Consider the following 11,293-nt stretch of genomic DNA (forward strand, 5'->3'; position numbering starts at 1 on the left):
TTTTGTCTTCCTCATAATAGTCGTGCTTGATATGTTGGATTTTTCAACATCTTCTGACAGCACAACCATAAACATCACATCTGATGAAGTTTTGCATTTTTCTTTCTTTTCCCCCAAAGCTCATGAACACGTCCAAGTGACCAACAAACTGATCCCATTTGGGTTCTACTGTATCAGCAGTGCATTGGAAGTCGATATGAAGCAATGGCAGCCTGCCAGCTGTGCTTACTTGAGCAGTGGCATTGGTGGAAGGTTGGAAGGGCAACAGTTAGAGCTAGTGGCCCAAATCTACGGTGTCAATTAAGCGCCTTTGTGGGTTTGCAGCGGGAGCGTGGAAGTGAGCTGCCTGCTGCTGAATGAAACTAACCTACAGTGTTTGTGTTCTGATGATCGGGTCAAAATTTCACCATCGTAAAATGTTTAAATACTATAAAAACAAGTTTTTTAATGTAATATTTAGCAGTACGTGTGAAAACGAGTTATACAAGCAGCTGTCAATGAAGTTAAAAACAATGCAGTGAAGTTTACTTTTGATTATATTAGTATATGTTGATATATTTTTTTATTAACACTGTAGTACAAAACATGACATACAAAACATACATTAGCCATAAAAAAAAACAATCTTACAGCTCAGTAGTAATCATGAAAAACTCATCTTATTTTGTAAATATCTGTAACATTGTTACGACTGGCCAACTATTTAAGTTTGTCCATTCAGACTTGCCGTAGTTGTTTTTTTAACTATGGAAAGGTCAGAGTGTTTTAGTGTCTTGAGAAATGTAAATGATCTCCTCTACACCTGTTAAATAATACACCTGTAAATACTGCAGTCGTATTTAGTGCATTTTTAGTACATTAATCCAAATTTTAATCTCTTAACTGTTTCTGTATGCAAGTTGCCTATTATAAAATCAGTTTTTATGCATTGGGTTTCTTGTGCTTGAGTTGTAGGGGTGGAAAACAATGGTCAGTCACACCCTTAAGTGGACATTGATCGGCTGTCATTATTTTTGGGCCTGTTTAGCATCAGCTGCATTGCAGTTGGGAAGACAAGGTGAGTAGCGGAGAGGAGACGTCAAAATGTAGGCGCATGTGAGAGTCAGCGGTCTAGTGAATGGGACATTTACATTTCAAAAACACTCCCACAGTACCAGTGATAAAAGGTAGAGTGCTTCTTTGTCAGAAGGAGTTTGCTTACCACGGAAGAAGCTCAAGTTTTAACGCAAAGCACTCAGTCACGAGTGCAGCCACAGCTAACTTTAGCAGAGAAGACGTTAACAATTTAGCAAGCCGTAGCAAAGCTCTTTGCCAAGCTAAATTTGAAGAGAACACCTCGAATATTGGCAAGTCTGCCAAAGACAGGCTGATGAATGTTGTTAGGAAATGGATAGCGACGAACTGCAGGCCGAAAAATACAGTGACAGATGAGGGATGTGATGCAAAATACGTCCAATGACCCATCATGCAAACCACCTGCAAGACTACAGTGACGACCAAAATCAGTACAACGTCGAAAACAACACAACGCGTCAACACACACGACTCACAAAGTAACCTACCGAGTGCACCATGTGGGCCTACAAATAAATACTTACGCACAATGCCATGCCAAAACACCACCCATATATTCCCGCCGCAAGGCATGCTGGGTAGCTTGTGGTACTCTTTCTCCCAACATTTTGCCATGTTTGGCGCATTTTTACATGGTTGCAAATTATGTTGAGGAGGTCGCCAGAGACGCAAACAAGGAGGAGTTAACATACTCTTGATAGCCAACGTTTTATTGTTCACAGTTCATATTGTTGTTGCAGCTGGACTACCCAGCATGCCTTGCAGGCATTTGGAAATAACAGTTTTGAGTTACGTGTTTAGCGCTTAGTTGTTCTCACCCACTTAGAAGTAGTAGCAGTTGCTGTGGATGTGTTGTGTTTTCGTTTCGTTGCACCGTGAGTAAATGACTTTATAAAGCCACTTTTTTTCTTATACTGTATATCTTTTGATCTATTTTTGATCTGCTACAATAATGTCATGAATTTAAATGAAAATACCTTCGGGTGAGGGCTTTTCGGGGCAGTTTTTAGGTGAGATGAACAAAGGAATGAATTCAATTAATTACAGCTCATAATGAATTGAGGCGTTCCCTCGCTACATTGCGGTTCACCTTTAGAGAATTCGCTGTTTAAGTGCAATTTTGCATAGATTTTTTTTAAAGCGCATTGTGTTCTGCATCCTTGTGGAGTATTAGAGCCATCTATTGGTGCTTTGTTGTGTGTCTGTTATTGTATTAACTGCTGCTACCAGCAGAGGGTGTTGTATAGTCATAAGAGTTAGGTGTTTCCCCCCCACCCGCCACATCGTCAGCCGGTTAAATATACAGCCACAACAGTCCTGATTGGCTAAGGGAGAACTCGTCCATTGTGTTCTGCGTTCTGATTGGCTGTAGACCATTGTCAATCAATCTCCTTCGTGCACCACTGCCGTGTTTCCTGTTTGCTAGCGATAGGACGCCATTAACGAATACTTTAATTGAATCAGCGGTTCATGGAGGACTACGTGGAGGAGTAAAATACCACAACAGGAGCAATATGTTTTAACAAGGATACAAAAACGCTACAGCCGAACGTCAGGGGAGTGAACAGGTGGGTCACTTAATTTCTTGTGTCCAAGAGATTGATCATAAAATTCAAAGGACATTTGAGTGTTTAAACGAGAGAGAAATGTGAGAAAATGTTAATGCCCGTCTGAGAAAAGTGTGTAAGTGTGTATTGAGAGGTTTTACAGCCTTAAAACATTAATAATAATTGCAAACCGGTAAAGTTGTCTACTTTGCGGATTTCACTTATTGCGGGCTATTTTGGGAACCATATCTCTTGACAGCACAAATGATGCATCTTTATGTCATCTTCATATTTTGTTTTTCAATGTTTCATGCAAGAAGGCTAAACAAAAAAAAAAACAGACCTTGAGCTAATCCCGTTAGCATGTCAATGGCGATTTCCATAATAAGTTTGCATAATGCTAATCGCTATCTTGTAGCTAACGAGACTTCTCATTTCTATACCAATTGTCCATTTATTATTCATTTCCTCTAGGGGTCTTCAATTAAAATTGAGAAAGGGCCATTAATGCAATTTTTTTCACATCGAAGGTCCGACCCTCATTTTGCCTTAAGTTGCATCAAACAGACCAGTTCATATGAATATGAAATATAATGAAACTCTGCACATTTCCTTATTGTTTCAATGCAACACAATTAACCTGGCACCTGCGCGGCATTTAAAAGAAAATATAAACAAATTTTGCATAAATAATAAAAAGTTTGACTGTACAAACAATGAAATGAACAAGAGGCTCTAAGTGAGGTTATTATCCGCGCTCTCACATCATCACTTCGGTGGATATTTTTTAAGCAAACCATGGTCACTTCTTGGCAAGTAAACGAACAATTTCATTGGCTCATTTTGAATGACGTCACCGCATAACACCCCTATAATCACCTTTACACTACTATTATTCTTTGTTAACACCACACTGGTAATGCACAAGCTACGGCATTACTGTAAAAAAAAGCAAGAAGAATAAAGTAAGAAGCCAAAAACATACCACCTCCGCACGGAACGGGAGGATAACTTTTTTTCACCGTGTCATGTTAACGTGATGTAATCTCATGTCTCATCAATGTTGTGCGTCATTACTGACGCCTACTGACCAGAATACTCCATATGACTTGTCTTTCAATATTTTTTGACTAATAATTGGCCAAAGTCGGCGATCATTTATTAATTCATTCTTGAAAAACCGCGATAGAGCAAGTGAGCGATGTTCGAACCACGATGTAGCGAGGGACGGCTGTATGTAAGTCGTATGCATGTTGTGTTTAGCTTACGTGCCATTGTAAATTTAAACAAAACCATCGTTGAGCTAATTGTGTTAGCACATTAAACGCGACTTCCATGTTAAGTTAGCGTAACGCTACTCACTACTTTTTTTTAGCGAACACGCACAGCTTGCTATTAGGCTACATAACTTGTCTTATGACAATATTTTCTAAATCCAGTTCACAAACACAAAAAAAACTTTGCCATGCTATCAGTAGCAGTTTTCGCGCCATCTTGCAGTGTTTTATGACATGATAGGTTACAGCGTGGAGGATGATAAGGGCCTTCCGTAGTGGCGACGGGTAAGTCAACGTTAGCATGTGTGTTTATGCTTCTCATGTCTACATTTTGTTTTGTACATTAGTGCATGGCATGGGGTACATTAGATTACTATTAGGTCTGGAGCGCACCTTTCTGGTCTACATCAGCCATATGGTATCCACTTGACACACTTAGTACATGCAGGCCTCAGCCTTCCTCCTTACCGAGAAGAGCTGGTTAGGCCTCTGTGGCACTATATAGTGTGTGTGTGTGTGTGTGTGTGTGTGTGTGTGTGAGGGGAGAGGGTGTCGTGGCCCTGAAAGAAAGTAGGAGATTATCCCATTCTGCGTGTCCAGTCACCAGTGCAGTATCGACCCTGGCGGCCCACCCAGGGTGCACCCATCCAGCCGTGAGATGGCCTGATATACATGCTCACTGGCCATGTTGGATTCCCGCACACTCCATCCATGTTTTTTTTTTTACTCGAGAAAATCCTGGAATGACCGCCAATACATGGCCACACATGCACGCACTTGAAATACAGTGACCATCAAGTCGTTTTGAGTGTCCTTCGAGGCGAGGCGGAGGTCATCAGGGAGGTGGAAAAGCTCTTTAATGGTGGGAATGATAGCATAACACCTATAGATGGAGTCACGGATCACGTCACATGCAGTTTGGGTACACTTGTACAACTCTTTGATGGACCGCTTACTTCCATGAGTGCTGCTAAAGCGTAAGAAACCATAAATATACTTTATTGTTTTTTTCCTTGCACTGCGGGGCAAGGACCCCCGTAGAATATTTTTGTTGTTGTTACTTTTTACTCTTAATATTGTTGTTATGCCAGCAACTAAATTGGCTTTTGGAGGGCTTAAATGATCTTGAATTGTACAGGAATAAATATATCAACATGTAATTTTCATTTTAATTTTAATTGTATTTTGCTATGTAGAAAACGGATGGATGGACGGATATACTGATACCGTTTATAAAATATTTTGTCCTCATTGTAGAAATACAAAATACAGTTTTGCCATATAAAGTCGTCCCTCGCCACATGCCAATTTGAATTTTGTGGCTTCACAGTTTAAAAAAAATATATTCAGTATTAAAATTTATATTTCATGGTTGAATATGGCCTATTGGTAAAAAAAAACTCTGCTCATTTAATCAAATTTTAAGTATTTTTTGCTCAAATGAAGCTTTTTCAAGCATAAAAATGGCTAAATTAAGAAGACACATTCAAATTGTGATATGCGGTATTCTACACTGGTCACTAGGTGTCAGACGGTGAAACAAACATGCTTCAGACATGACAGCCGGAACAACAGGCTTTTATTGCAGGTTTGAATTATCTCACAACAGGCACAATAATAATAACAAAATAATCATAATAACATGGGCTACTGTTGCGGCCATAGTCCAGCTAAAACTCAACTCTAAACCCCAAATTTCCTGTCCACACGTCTGGAAGACGTTTACTGCAAAACACACAAGCACAATTTTTATCCATCCATCTATTTTTTATGCTGCTTATCCTCACTAGGGTCGAGGGTATGCTGGAGCCTATCCGAGATGACTTTGGGCGGGGTACACCCTGGACTGGTCGCCAGCCAATCGCAGGGCACATATAGACAAACAACCATTCACGCTAACATTCATACCTATGGACAATTTAGAGTCTCCAATTAACCTAACATGCATGTTTTTTTTGGAATGTGGGAGGAAACCGGAGTACCCGGAGAAAACCCACGCACAGGGAGAACATGCAAACTCCACACAGAGATGCCCAAGCAGATCCCAGATCCCAGAACCCAGCTCTTCCAGATCTCCTGACTGTGTGGCCAACATACTAACCACTCGGCCACCGCATTGTCTTAAACGGCTTATTCTTACAGTCATGGAAAAAATGATTAGACCAACCTTGTTTCCTCAGTTTCTTGTTCATTTTAATGCCTGATACAACTAAAGGTACCTTTATTTGGACAAATATAACAATGACAACAAAAATAGCTCATAAGAATTAAAGCAGTACAATGCTGTAGCTATTCATGTAAGAACTTAGGTGATTTTGGTTATTATCAAGAAAACCATGGAAGTTGCTAGATATCAGCTCTTAAATTTAACTCTTATGAGCTATATTTGTTATCATCATTATATTTGTCCAAACAAATGTACCTTTAGTTGTACCAGGCATTAAAATGGATCAACAAACTGAAGAAACAAGGGTGGTCTAATCATTTTTTCCATGACTGCATATCGACTATATTGGGTAATACAAGCATGAAGGTGACGATTTGGGTGTTATTTCATGTCCAGAGGGCTCTAATGATGTTTAAAAAAACATATTTAGAAGGTCCTAAACAGGTTTTCTATGCCATAACTATGAAATATTTATATATATATATGTTATAAAGTAATCCTACTTATCACGGTTGGGTCTGGAACCAATTAACCGTGATAAATGAGGAATGTTTTTGTTTTCTAAATGTTTATTTCAATGATTTAATTTTATTATACCATATACTACACAAGTATATCTAAAAAATATTTGAATATCATGAACAAGATCAGTATTTTCTGTTACTGTGAAAGTGAAACCTATATATTATATCAGGGGTGTCCAAACTTTTTCCAGTGAGGGCTGCATATGAAAAAGTCCGAGGTTGTGGGGGCCATTTTGATACTTTCATTTGTCAAAAAGATTTAATGAAAAGATTTATTTTTTTAATTATGCGCCACCCCGCAGTTTGTCGTTCCCACACATCCTGAGCACTCAAACACTCACGTCAACTACCTGCAGCAGATGTAACACACTGTATGTAACTGTTGGTTAAGAGATGTAGGCAAATACACTAATCCTCAACATACCCTTTAAGGATAAAGTATAAGGGAGAAGCTTGGATATACTTTAGAGCAGTCAGTGTACAGCTGGTGTCATTTCTATAGTGATGTCCGTTAATGGTCTTCAGCATATCTGCGAGCATATCCACACTGTCCGGCATAGCCAGGAAGTCCTCCTCACAGTGAATGACAAAGCAACCTGGGCTTCCATCACACCTCTGCAGTGCCACAGGCTGATCGCCTGCATACCACGCCGCATTGATGCTGTAATGCATGCAAAAGGAGGCCCAAACAAGTATTGAGGTCATCGAAATGAACAAAAAAATCCCAACCCCCACCTAAAATTAAATAAAATGTTAAAAAAATGAGTTAGTAATGAGTAATGAGTAGCATCGCAAAAATTGGTTTGGGCATGCTTGATGTCAGTGTTTCCAGGAGTTGCTTCAGGTGGTGAAGATGGCTTCCGTTTTTGTAAATTTCCCTTGCCATTGTTCCCCAAATGTTGTCAATTGGATTTAATGTAAATCACTGGAATACGCAGGAAGGTCCAAAAAAGTGAGGTTATTCTTTTTGAAGTCCTATGTCAGGTAGGCATTGTGAACTGCAGCGTTGTTCTGTCGAAAAAGCCAGTCATTACCACACAGACAAGGGCCTTCAGTCATGACTGATGCCCCCTGCAACATCTCCACATAGCCGGTTGCCGTTTGACGCCCCTGCACAACCTGAAGCTCCGTTGTTCCATTGTAGGAAAAAGCACCCCAGATCATGATGGCGCCCCCTCCACTGTGCCGTGTGGAAAACATCTCAGGTGGGATCTCCTTGTCATGCCAGTAACACTGGAAGCCATCAGGACCGTCAAGATTACCTTTTTTTCTCATCAGAGAATAAAACTCTCTTCCACCTTTCAATGTCCCATGTTTGGTGCTCTTGTGCAAATTCCAATTATGTGATTTTTGAAGGTGACAAGGCCTTTGAAGCCTTTTTTGTTCTTAAAAGTCTTCTGTCACTTGGCACTAATAAACAACCTGGATCATGTTCTCCCTGTGCGTGCGTGGGTTTTCTCCGGGTACTCCGGTTTCCTCCCAAAAACAATCCAAAAACATGCATGTTAGGTTAATTGGCGACTCTAAATTGTCCATAGGTATGAATGTGAGTGTGAATGGTTGTTTGTCTATATGTGCCGTGTGATTGGCTGGCGACCAGTCCAGGGTGTACCCCGCCTCTCGCCCAAAGTCAGCTGGGATAGGCTCCAGCAGGCCCCTGCTACCCTAAAGAGGAGAAGTAGCATAGAAAATGGATGGATGGAAGTCCGTGGTCTTAAACTTTTGATCAGCTGATGAACAGCCTATTTCACTTTAACAATTGTTTGCAAAAATTTGCTTACTCAAAATTGAAGATACAACAGTGCAAAATATAAATTCTTCTAATTTTTTAACTGGTCTTAAAATTTTGATCAGGAGTATTGACGTTTTTCATGATATTCACATTTTTTTACATGTGTTTGAGCATTTTTTTGTTTGATTGTACTCCTGTTGCAAATTTATTTTATTCCTTTATTTTTCCTCACTACAGTTTTTTTTGTAACATATTTAATATTAATGTTTACTTACATGAATGTGTGTGTTTGTGTGTTTTCTTAATTTCCCTAGAAACAACATTCCAATACAATTAATAATAATAACAAAAATATACTTATTGTTATGGTCGTTTATCATTTATTTTTATGCATAGATTATATACAAAAATTAAGGGAAAAAAAGTCACACCAAAAAGTTCCCTTGAAGTAAGTTTAGCACCTTTGTCAGCTAATTGTTTCCCCACTGTTTGTTTGTGTTGTTAACATCCTCTGCAGTTAGTAACACAAAGGCCTTAAACGACATGGGAGAGCAACACAAAGCCGTCATGCAAACAAACAGGGTCACTGATTTACAAGCAAAGCAAAGCTGATCTTGTCATTTTAACTCTGGCTTTACATTTACAGTTATTTCATTTAACAAATGCATACTTGTATTAATATTGTCCGTGTATATTTGAGTTTTTTTGGTATTATTTTTATTTGAACGTTGTTTTTACGTGCACCAATTGGCTAAATATGAATGCGAAGCTCATAAATAGAGCAGAAAGACAAAAAAAAAAAGGTGTGTTGTAGTCATTTGTGTTTAAATTGTCATATATGAGATACTGTATGTAAGGTGATAGCATATTTACATGCACGCTAGTCCAGGATCTTTTTAACTGTACTTTTTTTCATCAAAAATAAAACATTTGACAGGCAATGCGTTGTTTATGTTACGGGTGTGACGTGTCTGCTGTTAAGGTTATTGTGTATTGTTTGTTTTTACTAATCTAGCAGATTACTATAGCTTTAGTGTCACTGTACAAAATATACAACAAGATTTGCAATTCTATTTTAATTTAAAAAATAACTGGACCACCTTACAATAAGAATACCCCTATGAAGTGTTTACAGTGGTTATTCATTTTAACTTGCCCAGGACTTTAATTCTGCGTGAAGCGCTTAGGTGACTCTAGTAATATATGTAATGAGAAATATAGCATCAAATTTAACCGAAACGGTACGCGAGTGGACCAAACCGAGCATGCCGAACCGAAACTGTTCAATACATCAATGTGAACCGTTACACCCCAAACATATAAATATGCTTTTCCACCTCAACACCCAAAGAAGAAGATGAGTACCTACCTATATTATGTACTGTATTTAAGTGTTTGTATTTTGCTAATAAAAATGGTCTGTGACTCATTTTGGGACCCAACCCCATGTTTGGAAACCCTGCTTTATATAATGTGGATGCATGTACTGGTTCCCATTGTGGTTCCCATTGTGATGTGCCTTTGCAAGTGTGAATCACAGGAATTTGACTATATTGTGTAGTTGACAATGAGAATGTTTTATGTTGGGTTGCTTGTGTGTGCGTGTGGGGGTCATCCCCTTGCCTCCCCTGAACTTGGCCTCGCGCGACCCCAACCCTAGACGACTCATAACATGTGTTGACTCAGCCCACACTGCACACACTGCTAGTGTGAGTGGTGTGGATGGTGGGCTAGACGTCGGGTGGCGGCGGACCCAGTTTGTCATGCTAACTGCAGCAATGCCATTGAATGTGCACGCAGGGAGCAGAAGGTTCACAGGACCCCGGCCATTATCATGCAAAGTGTCCATCCATCCATCCATCTATCTCATCCATCCACATATCCACCCACCTACAGCTTTCCTTTTTGCAGGAAAGTCATACATGTTTATTCATGACCACAGATCGGCCCGTGACTTCTGTCCCAAGTTTTTTAGCTGCTATCATTTTTATAGCAGATTCCGAAATGACTCTTGTCATATATGGATCTTTGACTAGCCTTTTTGCAGTCAATCTTTAAAAAAAAAAACAGCAGCTCGTTCCTGTTATCGAGAGGATTTTTGATTAGCGTTTTGCAGTAGGTCCTTAAATAACAGCGTGCTCTCGTCATATAGACAATCTTTGACTTGTGTTTTTGGAGCAGGTCCTTAAAAACACAAGAGCACTCGTTTCATATATGAATCTTTGACTAGTGTTTTTGCAAAAGGTCCTTAAAAAACTGCAGCGCATTGCTGTCATTGAGAGGAGTTTTTTTAGTAGGTCCTTAAAAACAGCACAGCAGTCCTGCAATATAGAGGATCTTTGACTAGTATTTAAAAACAGCGATCTAATTGATCTTATTTATCATGTATTGTGTAAAACTAAGACATGAATAACATCAAATTAAAAGCACAAAATGAACACCGATCCACCAGTTCAAGCCTGGAGTTTTTCCAGAGAGCTTATTACATCGCTGTTTGACGTGTGTGGTAAAAGGCAGTGTGCTAGCATGAATTAACTTGAGACAAATGTGCACATTAGCACTCAATAAGTCATCAAAACTTACCTTTATGCATTCCCACATAGTATTAGTGTTTGAGACCAAATATGAGGTGAAAGAAAAATGGTAAAAATACAGTAGTAGTCTATCTGTGCGGCATGACAGAAAGTTAGCACACGCACAACGGTGCGTTCAGGGACCGCTTGCAACAAACATATAAATGCCAAAACTATGGGATTTGTAACTGTATGTATTTTAAAAAATAAAATAATGGCCCTTATTTCCGAAATCGATATACATTTACATAAAATTTGATGTAGTTCCAAGTGTATTTTTTTTATTTATCATTGCAGCTGAAAGCTTCCCGCGGTCGGGTTCAGCCCCGCCCATGGACCGGTACAGGACCCCTGATCTAAATGATCTTTGAATGCGTTTTTGTAGTAGGTCTGAAAAAC

General features: G+C 39.3%; 1 long non-coding RNA gene across 2 annotated transcripts in view; it reads left to right on the top strand.

Moving 5' to 3' along the window:
- The window catches only part of LOC129188543 (uncharacterized), a 48,757-nt gene extending 42,962 nt beyond the window's left edge, over positions 1–5,795 (top strand). The window contains exon 6 of one of the 2 annotated variants that reach the window (XR_008572660.1): positions 21–5,795. This is a non-coding gene — a long non-coding RNA (uncharacterized LOC129188543). The remainder of the gene's footprint in view (positions 1–20) is intronic. The other variant, XR_008572662.1, reaches the window with a different exon arrangement.
- Positions 5,796–11,293: the final 5,498 nt, after the last annotated feature.

This window comes from Dunckerocampus dactyliophorus, chromosome 10, assembly GCF_027744805.1.
Source record: "Dunckerocampus dactyliophorus isolate RoL2022-P2 chromosome 10, RoL_Ddac_1.1, whole genome shotgun sequence".
Lineage (NCBI taxonomy): Eukaryota > Metazoa > Chordata > Actinopteri > Syngnathiformes > Syngnathidae > Dunckerocampus > Dunckerocampus dactyliophorus.